A 17,795-nucleotide genomic window follows, 5' to 3' on the forward strand; every position below is an offset into this window, starting at 1 on the left:
AAAAGCCCTAACTCCACAATTTGATACAAACAGCAAAAAAAATAAATTCAAAATTTTCAACCCAAAAAAAAAAAGTAAAAAGAGAAATACCAGTGCCTCCATCACCAACGATGACAAGCTTGAAGCTTGGGTACTCCACACTCTGTTGGTTTGGTAGAGCCTACAATTACAAAAAATATATATATAAAAATATCAGATTTTATTTTCAATTTTTCAAATAAGAGCATAATTAAGAACGAGATTGACGAGCCAAAACCCTAGACCCAAACCCTAGCCCTTGAACGAGATCGAACTCAACGATCAGAAACCAAACGAGCACAAAATAGAGAGAGAGAGAGAGAGAGAGAGAGAGATTTGTACCATTCGAGACCGACCCGGAAATTGTGACCCGGTTGCTTCTTGGTGGTCAAGATGCTGTTAAATCAGCTCTCGAAAAGCTCGCCGAGAAACATTTTGAATGAAGAATTGGATTGTTTACCTGTAATTGTATAACTGTTGTTGGGACCGAGAATCCTAGAAAGAGATGAGCAAAGAGGGACCTTCCTCAACTATACAAGGCACATTACTGTACTTGGGCTTCAAAAGGAACTTAAAGTCCAAAGTTTCTACATCCAAAAAAAAATTATCAAATGCACAAGCCAAAACCCCCCTCAAATAAATATTGAATATTGCCTAATTGTTTGCTATAATATTTGAATAATGAAATAAATATATTTCTTTATGCATTCTTTCTATTATTTCCTTTTCACTCATTTTCACCATTTGAAACTGTATTGTCCAATGGATTGAGGAGGATACTACTATTCTTGATTGGGTACTAATGAATTAGCATATAACAGACATAGAGGTAATTAATTACTAGTGCATTGTGCATGCATGCCTTTTCATTCATTCAAAATTCACTAGAATATATTTAACAGCTGGAGACATCAAAAAACATTGTAGAATTGTTTAGATTATTAGATCACATAAAATAAAATTGTTTATAAAAAAAATTAAAAAAAAAAAAAAAAAGATCAAACTTCAAACTTCAGACTGAAACGAACACACCATTGACCTTAAGACTCTGCACAATTATGAGCCCGCAGCCTTGTACTCCACCACTATCTCTTTTTTTTTTCTTTTTGTGTGTGTGTGACTAACTATGTATCAATGCAATGTAGAATATTGTCTGCCTCATATAATATCTGCCACGAGAAATTTTAAAATTTTTTTGCCCATACATTTAATTACTTCAATAAGACAGCTTAAGCAATTATTTCTATGTCATTCACAAAGGAAAATTTTAAACAAACTGCAAGTTCAGATCAAAGAAACAGTCTGCAAAAATTTATAGTGACCATCCAGAGATAAAGAATTATAACATGCTAGCTGGTATTTTGCTTTCTTTTTCAAGGTCAATAATAGTTGTTTAAGAGCTTGTTTGATTAAGCTTATAATTAAGTTTTTTTTTTTTTTTAATTAAAAACTTTCTTATATACTGCTTTTTAAAGTCTTACTTTTATTTTAGGCACAATTGTTCTTTGCATCACAGATTATAGAAGCTTCTTAGATAAAGTGCTACTCCTTCAAAATAATATTTAGCAAATAACAATAAAGTAATAAGAATTGAAAAGCCACATTAAGAACCAAAATATGGGTATCAATCATCTGCACAAGAATTGAAAAGCCACAAAGGCCGTAGGCCTTTTCTACTTCTAAAAATGAAAGGCCATCAATATCAAGGGAGGTTACCTATGCCTCACAACACCATTCGTCCTGTAGAGCAAACGTAATAAGCTAATAGCATCTGATACATTAATAAAATTTACATATATAAAATATTTTTCAATGAATGCAGAAAGAAATATATATGTATGCTTCATCACACTCACAGCAATATTCTTCTTCTCTAGACTCTAGGTGTATGCTACACAATTCAAGACACAAAAAAAGAAAAAGAAAAAGCAATTGATCAAAGAACATAATTAATTGAATAAAAAAACTATAAATAAATGTAACAACAATTAATAATTAACTCAAAAATGGGAAACAAATTAAGATGGCTTAAGGGATGCGCACCAGAGAAAATGGGTTGGAGTAGCCACCGGGGCCACCGCCGATGACGTCGACGTCGTTTTCCTCAGATCCCGGAGCGAATCCTCCACCTTCGCGATGTCCGCCGCCTCCGTAACCACCTCCGCCACGGCTGTAGCCTCCGCCACCACCGCCGCCTCCGTTATCGCGAGACTAAGCCTCGTTGACTGTGATATTGCGGCCGTCAAGGTTCTGGCCGTTCATTCCTTCGATCGCGTCCCTCATTGACTTCTCGTTGCTGAAGGTGACGAATCCGAATCCTCTAGATCTACCGGTTTCACAAAATATAGTCGTTGATGATCTGAAAACAACAAAAACCACAACAACAAAGAGAAAACACAACAGATCTAGTCAGATCCACATCCAAAACTCATCAAACTAAGCAAAAAAATAAAAACAAACAAAACCGATCGATCTTCGCTTTTTTTTGAAACAAAGCTGAAGATGAACGTACCGATTTGTGCGAGTAATAAAAAAATCAGTTTATAGTAACAGAGAATCAAGTAACAGAGAAACAAAGCGTCTGTGTAGAGAAGAAAAGAAAAGAATGAGGGTGAGGGCGTGAGGCGGCTGAAGTGAAATGTAAAGAGTAGGGTTTTTTTTTTTTTTTTTTTTATGTTTTAAGTTGATGTATAAAACGACGTAGTTTTGAAGGAGAGAAAAAAATAAAATTAATAAAGCGTTTTTAGCAAGGTTCGAACCTGGGCCAAGCATAGTAACACACATGTCTTACCACTAGACTAGTGGTACACATCCTGAAACATTTTATACATATAAATATTTAATATATACTGATTGGTTTGATAGAAACATAAAAAATGAAAAAAAAAAGGCTGTTCAGAAGATTCGAACTTGGGACATGATGTAAAATCACACTTGTGCTTGGCACTAAGGCAAAATACATTTTTCAAATGTACTTTACCTATATAAATATATATAGTCTATATAATAATAATAATAGGCGTTTTTGGTCTTTTTATTAGTCATCAAGGGTATTTTGGTATTTTTTCAGGCATGGGGTATTTTTGTCATTTTTAGGTTTAGGGAGTGTTTCGGTTGTTATAAATTACTAATTAATAACAATATAATTAATACTTCCAATTATGTAAATATATTTTAATACTACAAATTAATGAGTATAATTTAATAATTAATAAGAGTTAATATAATACTTCAAATTAATAAAATATAATTTAACACTACAAAATAATAAAATGAAATATATTATTTAATAAAAATATATTTTAATAATTCAATATGTTCTTAACATGCATGCCAATTGCAAGTAATTTACCATTTGATCTTTAAACTCATATTTTATGCGTTATTTTAAACTACAAAAATTTGAATTAAAACAATTGATAGATGACATAGCAATTAATCTTTGATCACCTTGAAATTTTTTAAGCATGAAAAATATATGAAGATAATGTAATCTAACGGTAGATTTGTCAAAATTCACAACGAATTAAGAAGTATAGGGTTGCGTTCAAGTTACACGTGATGTAACTCTAAAAAATGTTACACCAACCAATAACTTATTGCTGAATTCATATTTTGAAAATCCAACCGTTGGATCACATTTCCTATATGTTCTTAATATGCATGCTAATTTTCATGCCAATCGGATATAATTTACCATTTGATCTTCAAACTCATCTTTTATGCATTATTTTAATCTACAAAAACTTGAATTTAAGGAATTAATTGATGACATTACCTTGAAATTTTGTAAGCATGAAAAATATATGAAGATAATGTAATCTAACGGTAGATTTGTCAAAATTCACATCGAATTAAGAAAAATAGGGTCAGGTTCAAGTTACACGTGATATAACTCTTTAAAATGTTACACCAACTAATAACTTATTGTTTAATTCATATTTTGAAAATCCAACCGTTGGATCACATTTTCCATATGTTCTTAGCATGCATGCCAATTTTCATGCCAATCGGATGTAATTTACCATTTGATATTTAAACCTATCTTTTATGCGTTATTTTCAACTACAAAAACTTGAATTTAAACAATTGATTGATGACATGGCTATTAATCTTTGATCACCTTGAAATTTTGTAAGCATGAAAAATATATGAAGATAATGTAATCTAACGGTAGATTTGTCAAAATTCACATCGAATTAAGAAAAATAGGATTGGGTTCAAGTTACACGTGATATAACTCTTAAAAATGTTACACTAACCAATAACTTATTGTTGAATTCATATTTTGAAAATCCAACCGTTGTATCACATTTTCCATATGTTCTTAGCATGCATGCCAATTTTCATGCCAATCGGATGTAATTTACCATTTGATCTTTAAACTCATCTTTTATGCGTTATTTTCAACTACAAATACTTGAATTTAAACAATTGATTGATGACATGGTTATTAATCTTAGATCACCTTAAAATTTTGTAAGCATGAAAAATATATGAAGATAATGTAATCTAACGGTAGATTTGTTAAAATTCACATTGAATTAAAGAAAAATAGGGTTGGGTTCAAGTTACACGTGATATAACTCTTAAAAATGTTACACCAACCAATAACTTATTGTTGAATTCATATTTTGAAAATCCAACCGTTGAATCACAGTTTCCATATGTTCTTAGCATGCATGCCAATTTTCATGCCAATCGGATGTAATTTACCATTTGATCTTTAAACTCATCTTTTATGCTTTATTTTGAACTACAAAAACTTGAATTTAAACAATTGATTGATGACATGGCTATTAATCTTTGATCACCTTGAAATTTTGTAAGCAAGAAAAATATATTAAGATAATGTAATCCAACGGTAGATTTGTCAAAATTCACATTGAATTAAGAAATATAGGGTTGGGTTCAAGTTACACTTGTTGTAACTCTAAAAAATGTTACACCAACCAATAACTTATTGTTGAATTCATATTTTGAAAATCCAACCGCTGGATCACATTTTCTATATGTTCTTAACGTGCATACCAATTTTAATGCCAATCGGATGTAATTTACCATTTGATCTTTAAACTCTTTGTATGCGTTATTTTAAACTACAAAAACTTGAATTTAAACAATTGATTGATGACATGACTATTAATATTTGATTACCTTGAAATTTTGTAAGTAAGAAAAATATATGACGATAATGTAATCCAACGGTAGATTTGTCAAAATTCACATTGAATTAAGAAATATAGGGTTAGGTTCAAGTTACACTTGTTGTAACTCTAAAAAATGTTACACCAATCAATAACTTATTGTTGAATTCATATTTTGCAAATCCAACCGCTGGATCACATTTTCTATATGTTCTTAATATGCATGCCAATTTTCATGTCAATCAGATGTAATTTACCATTTGATCTTTAAACTCATTTTTTATGTGTTATTTTAAACTACAAAAACTTGAATTTAAACAATTAATTGATCACATAGCTATTAATCTTTGATCACCTTGAAATTTTTTAAGCATGAAAAATATATGAAGATAATGTAATCTAACGGTAGATTTGTCAAAATTCACATCGAATTAAGAAAAATAGGGTTGGGTTCAAGTTACACGTGATATAACTCTTAAAAATGTTACACCAACCAATAACTTATTGTTGAATTCATATTTTGAAAATCCAACCGTTGGATCACATTTTCCATATGTTCTTAATATGCATGCCAATTTTCATGTCAATCGGGTGTAATTTACCATTTGATCTTTAAACTCATCTTTTATGCGTTATTTTAAACTACAAAAACTTGAATTTAAACAATTAATTGATGACATAGCTATAAATCTCTGATCACATTGAAATTTTGTAAGCATGAAAAATATATGAAGATAATGTAATCTAACGGTATATTTGTCAAAATTCACATCGAATTAAGAAATATAGGGTTGGGTTCAAGTTACACTTGATGTAACTCTAAAAAATGTCACACCAACCAATAACTTATTGTTGAATTCATATTTTGAAAATCTAACTGTTGGATCATATTTTCTATATGTTTTTAACATGCATGCCAATTTTCTCGCCAATCGGATGTAATTTACCCCTTGATCTTTAAACTCATCTTTTATGCGTTATTTTAAACTACGAAAACTTGAATTTAAACAATTGATTGATGACATAGCTATAAATCTCTAATCACTTTGAAATTTTGTAAGCATGAAAAATATATGAAGATAATGTAATCTAACGGTAGATTTGTCAAAATTCACAACGAATTAAGAAATATAGGGTTGGGTTCAAGTTACACTTGTTGTAACTCTAAGAAATGTTACACCAACCAATAACTTATTGTTGAATTCATATTTTGAAAATCCAACCGTTGAATCACAGTTTCCATATGTTCTTAGCATGCATGCCAATTTTCATGCCAATCGGATGTAATTTACCATTTGATCTTTAAACTCATCTTTTATGCTTTATTTTGAACTACAAAAACTTGAATTTAAACAATTGATTGATGACATGGCTATTAATCTTTGATCACCTTGAAATTTTGTAAGCAAGAAAAATATATTAAGATAATGTAATCCAACGGTAGATTTGTCATAATTCACATTGAATTAAGAAATATAGGGTTGGGTTCAAGTTACACTTGTTGTAACTCTAAAAAATGTTACACCAACCAATAACTTATTGTTGAATTCATATTTTGAAAATCCAACTGCTAGATCACATTTTGTATATGTTCTTAACGTGCATACCAATTTTAATGCCAATCGGATGTAATTTACCATTTGATCTTTAAACTCATCTTTTATGCTTTATTTTCAACTACAAAAACTTGAATTTAAACAATTGATTGATGACATGGTTATTAATTTTTGATCACCTTGAAATTTTGTAAGCATAAAAAATATATGAAGATAATATAATCTAACGGTAGATTTGTCAAAATTCACATCGAATTAAGAAAACTAGGGTTGGGTTCAAGTTACACGTGATATAACTCTCAAAAATGTTACACCAACCAATAACTTATTGTTGAATTCATATTTTGAAAATCCAACTGTTGGATCACATTTTCTATATGTTCTTAACATGCATGCCAATTTTCATGTCAATCAGATGTAATTTACCATTTGATATTTAAACTCATCTTTTATGCTTTATTTTAAATTACAAAAACTTGAATTTAAATAATTGATTGATGATATGACTATTAATCTTTGATCACCTTGAAATTTTGTATGCTTGAAAAATATATGAAGATAATGTAATCTAACGGTAGATTTGTCAAAATTCACATTGAATTAAGAAATATCGGGTTGGGTTCAAGTTATACTTGATGTAACTCTAAAAAATATTACACTAACTAATAACTTATTGTTGAATTCATATTTTTAAAATCCAACCGTTGGATCAAATTTTATATTTTTTCTTAACATGCATGCCAATTTTCATGCCTATCGGGTGTAATTTACCATTTGATCTTTAAACTCATATTTTATGCGTTATTTTAAATTACAAAAACTTGAATTTAAACAATTGATTGATGACATGACTCTTAATTTTTGATCACCTTGAAATTTTGTATGCTTGAAAAATATATGAAGATAATGTAATCTAACGGTAGATTTGTGAAAATTCACATCGAATTAAGAAATATAGCGTTGGGTTCAAGTTACATTTGATATAACTCTAAAAAATGTTACACCAACCAATAACTTATTATTGAATTCATGTTTTGAAACTCCAACCGTTGGATCACATTTTCTATTTGTTTTTAACATGCATGCCAATTTTCATGCCAATCGGGTGTAGTTTACCATTTGATTTTTAAACTCATCTTTTATGCGTTATTTTAAATTACAAAAACTTGAATTTAAATAATTAATTGATGAAATGACTATTAATCTTTGATCACCTTGAAATTTTGTATGCATGAAAAATATATGAAGATAATGTAATCTAACGGTAAATTTGTCGAAATTTACATCGAATTAAGAAATATATCGTTGGGTTCTAGTTACACTTGATGTAACTTTGAAAAATGTTACACCAACCAATAACTTATTTTTGAATTTAAATTTTGAAAATCCAACCGTTGGATCATATTTTCTATATGTTCTTAACATGCATGCCAATTTTCATGCAAATCGGGTGTAATTTACTATTTGATCTTTAAATGGGAAGACGAAAAAGTAGTTTGAAATTTAAATGTCTATTGCGGCGGTCTAACCCGCCGCAAAAGGGAGCTATATCTAAGATTAATGCTGCTAAAACAGGTCTATTGCGGCGGGTCATTGGCACGCCGCTGTAGCACGCCGCAAAATACTTGAGCTATTGCGGCAGTTCATTGGCCCGCCGCTGTAGTACGCCGCAAAATACTAGAGCTATTGCGGCGGGCATATAGAACGCCGCAATAGATCTCATGTACAGCGGCGGGCCAAAAATGCGCCGCAATAGGCGACATATAGCAGCGGTTTTTGCACTCGTCGCAATAGGCCCGCCGCAACTGCTCAGTTTTCTTGAAGTGTGCTTGGATCTTTCTCTCGTAGAATTCTCTCCCTAAATCCCTCTTAATTTCAATTATTTCTCTATCTATCTCTATCTTTCACTTCTTCAATAATTCCTTATTCTATCTCATTCTCCCATTATCTCACAACTAAACCCTACTCTAGTTTTTTCATCAAGTTTATTTCTCTAAACAATGAAACACCTAAACCACAAGTTTGATCTTAACAAAAACCCTCCTGTACCTAACATATGCTCTAGATACAACTATCTATATACGCCCCATTGCCACCCTTCTTTCCTCAACAAATTGTAAAGGAATTGTAGATTTATAAGGAAAGTGCTGACTGTTCTGGATTGAATAATATCTTGACTGTGGCTGTATCACAACAAATGGTCTTAGAAGTTCATCTTATAAGTTCCTTTCTTTTTAATTATTTCAGGGGAGAAAGTTGTTGGAAAGCTTGGAAAACCTCTCCTAGAAGCTTGTAGTAAAACATATTGTTATTATTAACTAATAGAGCCTAAACCATGCTAATCCTATTTTGAAATAATTTTATAGACCTAATTTCTTCATGCTTCACATTGAAAAACACTCATTATAATATTATAATACACTAGGTACAAATGATTTAAGTTCTATATGTATAATAAATATATTAAGAATTTGGCACCTTGCTTTACTCTGGCTAGCGCCTTTTTGTCATCTCATACCTCGGGCGATACAAGACTTTGGCACCTTAAGGTTGCCTTTTGCCTTTGACTACCTTGCTTTTACTACCGTATTTGATCATTCTACTTCATTTAATTTTCTGGTCCTCTAGTACATTCAACACTTATCAGCAATGAATCTCTCTTACGGAAATGATCAATTGTCAGTATTTTTTTTCATTGTTGTCAATGCAAAAATGTAACTATTTGTCGGGTCCTTGCACCCTATATGCTTTTTCCATGGGAAAATGTGGCTTGTAGAGCCCTTGAGGGTATTTTAACATGAACGACCCTCAAATGCACCACTGTTCGTTGGTCTCCACAAAACTTGATTTTCACCATTAGAGAAGGGGAAAGACGATCCTTTTCCAACTTTAGATCACCAATTCACCATTTTTCAGTGGAGAGCAAACCATTATCTAATCCACCAAGTGTGATTTTTTGGTGTCCCCAATTCCTCATAGAAAGTGCTTTTGAAGTATCTCCAGCTTCTTGGTTACATGAGTATGCATCATGAACGACGACATAAAATAAATAGGAATAGAAGAGAAGTGTTTTCTTGTCAAAGTGATCCTCCCTCTTTTGGACATGTAAATCTTCTCTCCAGATTTTCTATAATTGTTTGTACTATGCTTGTAATATGGATTATAATTTTCATTCTCCTATGTATTTTAGAATTGTGAATGGCATAAAGTTTGGAAAAGTTTGCTATGATAAATTCTATTGCCCCTTTTTACACTTTATTTATTTAATTGCTAAACAAGGAAGCATCAATGATTTTTAGGTCAATTTTCATTTCTAAGTGTTTTGAATAAATACCTTTATTTATTATTTTTTTGAGGGAAAACAGATACTTTTTTTTTTTTTAATCTCCCCTTCCCACTTAAAAAATATTTATAAAAAGTTGTTGAACGATGAATAATTTCTGAATAATTAATGTGTGAAATCTCATATGGTTCTTTTGGATAGAGTATTAAAAAGGAGGGAATTGGAATTCACTTTTTAATTTGAATGAGAGGGTAAAATTTTTTTTCTGTTGATGAAATTTTATTTGAAATAATTATAAAAGTAAAATGTTAAATTTGTAACTTTACAAGTTTTTTTTTTTTTTGAACAAAATTTTGAATCAACTTAAATAATCTTGTGTTGTTAAATTCATATCAACCAATGTATAGTATCAATTATTCTTTAAATCCCTTGATTTTAAATCTTTATATCCAAACTCAACCTTTGTTTGTCTGATGTTTTAAAATAATTTGGTTGTTAAAAGTTAGAAGAAATAAAGAATGTGTGTGGGGTACCCATCATTAAGTTTGTGGGACAAGCTAAGCCTAAAAGATGCATGTGTTCTCTGTGGAACATATTATAATGTATTTTGCTTTATTTTTTATTATTATAATGTATTAAAAAAATTGTCTCTTTCCACACGTACCTTGCTAGCACGTGCAACCGATCAATTCTAGTCGCATTCACACATTAAAGGCAAGCCCGTATGAATTTGCTTTTGAAGGCGTAATGACAAGTCAGTGCATACCTTTCCAGACCCTGCCTATATGATTATATACTTGTATTCTATCACCAAATTCCTTGACTTTGTCACACTCAGATACCAACTTGGATCTTCCTCAAAAGTTGCAATAATTATAAGACTTTTGTGGTTGCAATTATAACTGTAGTGTCTGCGATCACAAATGATTTCATAATTATTTTTTATCCCAATCAGCTTGTTATGAATAGACAATCATCACTTTTATATGAGACTATCATTGATATTTTGTCAATGTTCTGTCACGTTACAATTGTAATAAAAAGTTATGAAATTTTTGTAATTCTAAACTTTTTCATAGAATTGAAAGAGACAATTTTTTTTTTTTTTTGACAAATATTGGTTGCAAATTGTTAACTGTAGATAAAAAAGTGATAATAATGATTGTAGGTAAAAAAGTGATAATAATGTTGAGCTCAGGAGTTATAGAACTTTTATAAACCTGTTTTACCTCATTATATTTATTTATGATTTTTTGGTTGGTGTTGTTATTAGATTTCGATTTGCTAATAGATTTTATCATAAAACTTTTATGCGGTAATGGGTTTGATAGTTTGTGGTGTTTATTCTATTGAGAGACGGTGCTTGAATGGCTTCGGGATTTAATGGTAACACTACAAAATGCGGGGGCCTTGGGCCGCGTTTTTTAAGCTGTGGCTATAAAAAACGCGGCCCAAGATAGACTGAAGCCGCGTTTCATAAAAACGGGGCCATAGACGGGTTCTTAGGCCGCATTTTTTTGAGCTAAAAACACGGCCTAAGGACCTCCGTATTTTATTTTTTGGCAAATTTTTTTTTTCTTTTCCTTAACTGTGGCCGCATTTTAAAAACGGGGCCATAGACAGGTTCTTAGGCCGCGTTTTTTTGAGCTAAAAACGCGGCCTAAGGACCTCCGTATTTTATTTTTTGGCAAACTTTTTTTTTTTCTTTTCCTTAACTGTGGCCGCATTTTAAAAACGGGGCCATAGACAGGTTCTTAGGCCGCGTTTTTTTGAGCTAAAAACGCGACCTAAGGACCTCCGTATTTTATTTTTTGGCAAACTTTTTTTTTTTTCTTTTCCTTAACTGTGGCCGCATTTTAAAAACGGGGCTATAGACGGGATCTTAGGCCACGTTTTTTTGAGCTAAAAACGCGGCCTAAGGGTCACAATAGGTCCTCCTTTAAAAAAAAAAAAAAAAATTGTGTTTACAAGTGCTGAACCCATTCGGTGGGATTTTTTATTTTTTTATTTTATTTTATTTTATTTTTTTTTTTACGTAAGTCTATAGCCACGTTTTAAATGCAGCTATTGGCTTAACCTATAGCCGCGTTTAAAACGTGGCTATAGGTCCTCCTTAAAAAAAAAATTTGTTTTCAAGGGCTGAACCCATTCGGTGGGTGTTTTTATTTATTTATTTTTAAAGGAGGACCTATAGCCACGTTTTAAACGCGGCTATAGGTTAAGTCTATAGCCGCGTTTAAAACGTGGCTATAGACTTAAAAAAAAAAAAAAAAAAAAAAAAAACACCCACCGAATGGGTTCAACACTTGTAAAAAATTTTTGTTTTTAAGGAGGACATATAGCCACGTTTTAAACGCGGCTATAGGTTAAGTCTATGGCCGCGTTTTAAACGTGGCTATAGACTTACGTAAAAAAGTAAAAAAAAAACACCCACCGAATGGAGAATATGGAATATGCCATAGAATATTCTATGGCATATTCCAAAATATTCCATAAAAAAAAAAAAAAAAAAATCTGAGATTTCAAAATTTGAAACCTCAGACTTAACCACTCGTATGGTCCTAGCAAAAGGAAAAAAGAAGCTCCCTCACAGTCTCTCTCAAAACTCTCTCAATCTCTCTCTTTCTTGCTGATGCTGTATGAATGGGTTTGTGAAAATATGGAGTTTTGTTCATTGTTGTTTGAGTTTTGTTCATTGTTTTTCCCTTTAACTTTCTGTCTCTCTTTGCAATAGATCTGAAGATTGAGTCTCTCTTTGCTTTAGATTTGAAGATTTTGAATCAATGAAGCTAAAGTGCCTCAAAAAATTATCTCTCTTTGCTTTATTTTTCTTTGACCCATGGCCGAAAATTATTTTCTTTTGTTTGATTGTGTTTTGATTAATTTTTTGTTTGAGCATATGGACTCTTTTTGGTTGTGTTTTTGTTATGGGGATTTTTGTATTTTTGAGCTTGTGCTTTTGTTTTCCTTGAATAGTTTGTGTTCAGTTTGGGTTGATTTCGTTGAAGGAGATGTTTTGTTTGTGTTCTTGTATTTTAGAACATGTTGTGGTTGATTAATTTTGAAATTTTCTGGGTTTTTGTTTGAATTTGAATTTGCTGGGTTTGTATTTTTGTTTTGAATTTCTTTATTTATTTAAAATTGAAATTTTAAAGTTTGAAAGTATTAATTTTAAAAATTTTAATTTTAATTAAAAAAAAAACTTTTGATTACCGAAAATTAATTGTTTGTGTTTAAAACGCAGTCCAAGACCACAACCTTAGGCCGCGTTTAAAATGCGGCCCAAGACCACAACCTTAGGCCGCGTTTTAAACGCGGCTATAGGACCTCGTCTTGGGCCGCAGTTAAAAAGTGTGGCCATAGGACCGTGAGTCCTATAGTCATAGGTTTTAGGCCACACTAGAAAGCGTGGCCTAAAAAAACGCGGCTATAGGCTATAGCCACGTTTTTTTGACATATAGCCACATTTTAAAAACGCGGCCATAGAACCTTTTTTTTGTAGTGTAAGTGTGAGGCTGGTGGGTTAGCTTTTTGGTACTATGTTCTATTCATCAGCTTGGCCAATAGAGACATAAGATTCTCGAACCGCCTGGAAAGTAAAAATAAAGACCACCAAAGAAAGTTTGCCTAAGAAAAAACCATACATACAACATAGTCTGAAAACATAGTCTCAAAGCACATACGTAAATATCCATCATTAGAGATTTATAGAATCAAAGATAAACTCAAACATACACACATACATAGAGTCTCAGAAGCACATGCATCATCTGAGAATCAAAGATAAACCCAAACATACATACATAATCCATACTCAACAAAATTCATCTTGGTATTAAGAGTATTATACCATTATAAAAGGATATTTGAATGTTCTTATCTTACTGTCTTGGATGGTATGCCAAATTTGTCTAGTTGTCTATGGTGAGGTATGTTTTATTCTTTTTTAATTATTAATAAGACAAAATTTTAACTTATGATATTTGTTTCATAATAATTACTCTTTATCATCACGTTAAGACATTAATTAATTTTTTGTGTAAAAAATATTTATCCATCAAATTTCTTTTATCCATATTTAAGTGTTTATAAACCATATGGTAATTTTTTTTAGTGCTCTTTTAAGTGTTTATAGACCATGTAGTAGTTTTTTAGTGCTCTTTTATGTTGATTTCTGTCTTATTATAAAAATAAAAGGATGCCACTATCCCAATGGGATCAGAATATTTTAAGGGTTGGTTGAGCCACATGGGGTCAGAGGCCATGAAACCCAAATATTTAAAATAAAAAATTAAAGATTAGTTAAACCCAAATATATGGAAGACTTGGAAGTTCTATATAAGCATATATCAAATTGCTTTGGAACGAATAAAATGGCCCTCTACTTTACAAAGGAAAAAAAACGTGTCAAATTCAAACACTCCTGTAGTGACTTTTGCTGATACAACTTTATTTAAAATACAAGTTTTAAGGCTACCCACAATTGGATGTGATTGTGGACAAAATGTATGTCTAGAATCTGAGTAACCGGTCTAGTATTGCGTCTCTTAATAATAATAATAATAATAATAATAATAATTATTATTATTATTATTATCTATATATATAAAACCGAAGTCTTCGAAACTCTCATAATTTTCTACGTCACCACGTTTTTTAAAAATTTTATTTTAGATTCTTTTTATTTTAGGTTTTATATCTTATATATTTATTATTTCTCTTCAACTTATAATTATCTTATCAATGTTACAATAGTTTAGTTTAAATAAAACTCTACTAGATATATGTTTTAAGAGCTTGAAAATTCTACACTCCCACAATTTTCCATCTCACCAATTTTTTTTTTTAATTTTATTTTAGGTTCTTTTTATTTTAGGTTTTATATCTTATATATTTACTATTTCTCTTCAACTTGTAATTATCTTATCAGTGTTACAATAGTTTAGTTTAAATAAAACTCTACAAGATATATGTTTTAAGAGCTTGAAAATTCTGATTCTTTTTATTTTAGGTTTTATATCTTATATATTTATTATTTCTCTTCAACCTGCAATTATCTTATCAATGTTACAATAGTTTAGTTTAAATAAAACTCTACTAGATATATGTTTTAAGAGCTTGAAAATTCTACGCTCCCACAATTTTCCATGTCACCACTTTTTTTTTTTAATTTTATTTTAGGTTCTTTTTTTTTTTAGGTTTTATATCTTATATATTTATTATTTCTCTTCGAATTGTAATTATCTTATCAGTGTTACAATAGTTTAGTTTAAATAAAACTGTACAAGATATATGTTTTAAGAGCTTGAAAATTCTACTTCAACTAAAATTCTATAACAAAAATTTCAACAAATATATAATATAAAATCATTATCTATATATATATATATTAAACCATACGGATCCTGTGTAAAGTCAAGGTTTTGGGCATGTGGAAAGCATGGCTTAATGAGTAGCAACATGAGAGAAGTCGATGGAGGGGAGGAGACTGGAGAGTTTTTGGACTCTTTTTTTTTTTTTTTTTGAGAGTTTTTGGACTTTTTTTTTTTTTTTTTTTTTGAGAATTTTGTAGTGTATTATTTAACATTTATTAATTATCCCGTGCATCGCACGAGTTAGCGACTAGTTATTATCAATACGAAAAAAGCAGCAGCATGCTAAAACTGGAGAGTCTCTTTAAAGATGAAAGAGCCAACATTTTATTTATAAGTGTTGAAAGGAAAAAGGAAATCCATCTTTCTTTGATTTTTTTCAGATCCAACTTTGTTTGAGACAAGATTGAAATTTTATATCTATAAAAATTAAAATTAAAAAATTTAACCACTTCAAAGCTTTGGAAGGTATAAAAATTTATTTTCTTTTTGTTTTTGTTTTTGTTTTTTTTTTTTTTTTATTTTTTTTTTTATGGTATAAAAGTTTGGAATTTTTCTTATTCCAAATCATTATACTGATTTAGCATGAGATTCTATCTAGATTTACATGTGGATATTGTAGTCATGGTTGAGTCAATATAATTTGAGGCCTAAAACAATAAATTTAAGTGAAAATTTTTAAGATTTTAAATAGTAATTACATAATTTTTATTTAGTTTTTTCAGACAAGGTTTTGACTCTGTCATTGATTCTTAGACACCATTTGCATGAATAATAGAATTTGAAAGATTTTGATTAGAGAAATGATATTTGAACACTATTGAAGGGGCAAAAATTAGCATGATGAACCTTCACCACATTGGGCCTGACGGATCCAAGCCCATGGGCCGGCAACAAGTGAGCCCAGGGCCTAGAGTGATTCCAGATACTTGTTATGCACGTAGAGTCTCAAAGGAAATCAGAAACCTAGTGCAAAGAGCATTCTGGAAGATACGCATGTTAATGAAAAATCCACTCTACAAGGAAATGTTTTGTCCATCACATTTGGGATTACTCAAGAGGATTCCTATAAGAAAAAGACTTCTACATCAAGGAGGAGAGGCCAACCTACTACTACTATAAAAGCCCCAATACCCTCACAAATCAAGGTATGCATAATTTCCCCTTCTCTAGCACTCTAGAGTTGAGAATAATTCTAACTTGACCTTCGGAGGGTATTTGGCCGACACCACACCAGTGCCCTCTGCAAGATCACTTTTTTCTTCTTGCAGGTTGTTAGTTTAAGTGAGCGTGGATCGTGTAGCTCACTGGTGATTTTATGGCATTATCAGTTGGCGCCGTCTGTGGGAACGCGAAGAGTTTAGCCAGACTATCGCCTCCCGGATATAAGAGTCGCATGGTACTCACTCGCTTGATGGCTACCACCAACAACGTTCAAGAAGACGAGCCGCCAAGATCTACTGCATTAGAGAGACAGGTCTAGACTCTTATGGCAACGGTAGAACGACTCACAAAGCAAAACCATGATCTGGAGGAGTAGCTATGCCAAAGGGATGCAGGACCTAACATTCAGGAGGAAAACCAAGAAGGTAACAGTGCCGAACGAAGGGACCAGGAGAAGCCAGAGGGCAACAACGCCCCGAGCAGACCAGAGTGGCAGAACATAAGCCTTCTATCTCTCATGGATTTTGCCCCTCCGCCTATTATCGCAGAGATGCAGGCGATGAAGGAGCAGATGGAGGTCATGATGAATGCCCTCAAGGGACGAGTATCCACTGATCTTGATGACCTAGTAAGCAGAACTGACTCACCATTCACTACCTCCGTCAACTCATTCTCCCTGCCACCAAAATTCCGCATGCCCCAGATCGAAAGCTACGACGAGGTCAAGGACCCCTTCGATCATCTAGAGACTTTCAAGACCCTAATGCACCATCAAGGGGTACCAGACGAGATCATGTGTAGGGCATTCCCGATAATGCTGAAGGGCCTTACAAGGGTTTGGTTCAGTAGATTGACACCAAGCTCCATCAATACTTTCAAGGAGTTGAGCGCCCAGTTCACCTCGCACTTCATAGGCGGACATTGGTAGAAAAGGTCCACCGCGTGCTTGATGAGCATCAAGCAGCGAGAAGACGAGACGCTGCGGGCCTACATAACTCATTTCAACAAGGAAGCCCTTTCAATTGACGAAGCTGACGATAAGATACTCGTAGCTGCATTTACTAGCGGGCTACGGAAGGGTAAGTTTTTGTTTTCTTTATACAAGAATGACCCGAAAACCATGACGGACGTGCTCTACAAAGCTACCAAATACATGAATGCAGAAGATGCATTGCTAGCCCACAAAGAAAAACCAAAGAAGAGGGAGAGACAGGAGGACACGTGACAAGATAAGAGGCGAAAGGTTGCTAGAACC

The 17,795-nt window shown here is 31.9% G+C and overlaps 1 pseudogene; it reads right to left on the minus strand.

The window, feature by feature from the left end:
• Positions 1-90: 90 nt before the first annotated feature.
• LOC115953219 lies at positions 91-17,540 on the minus strand (annotated as a pseudogene).
• Positions 17,541-17,795: the final 255 nt, after the last annotated feature.

Source organism: Quercus lobata, chromosome 7, assembly GCF_001633185.2.
Source record: "Quercus lobata isolate SW786 chromosome 7, ValleyOak3.0 Primary Assembly, whole genome shotgun sequence".
Lineage (NCBI taxonomy): Eukaryota > Viridiplantae > Streptophyta > Magnoliopsida > Fagales > Fagaceae > Quercus > Quercus lobata.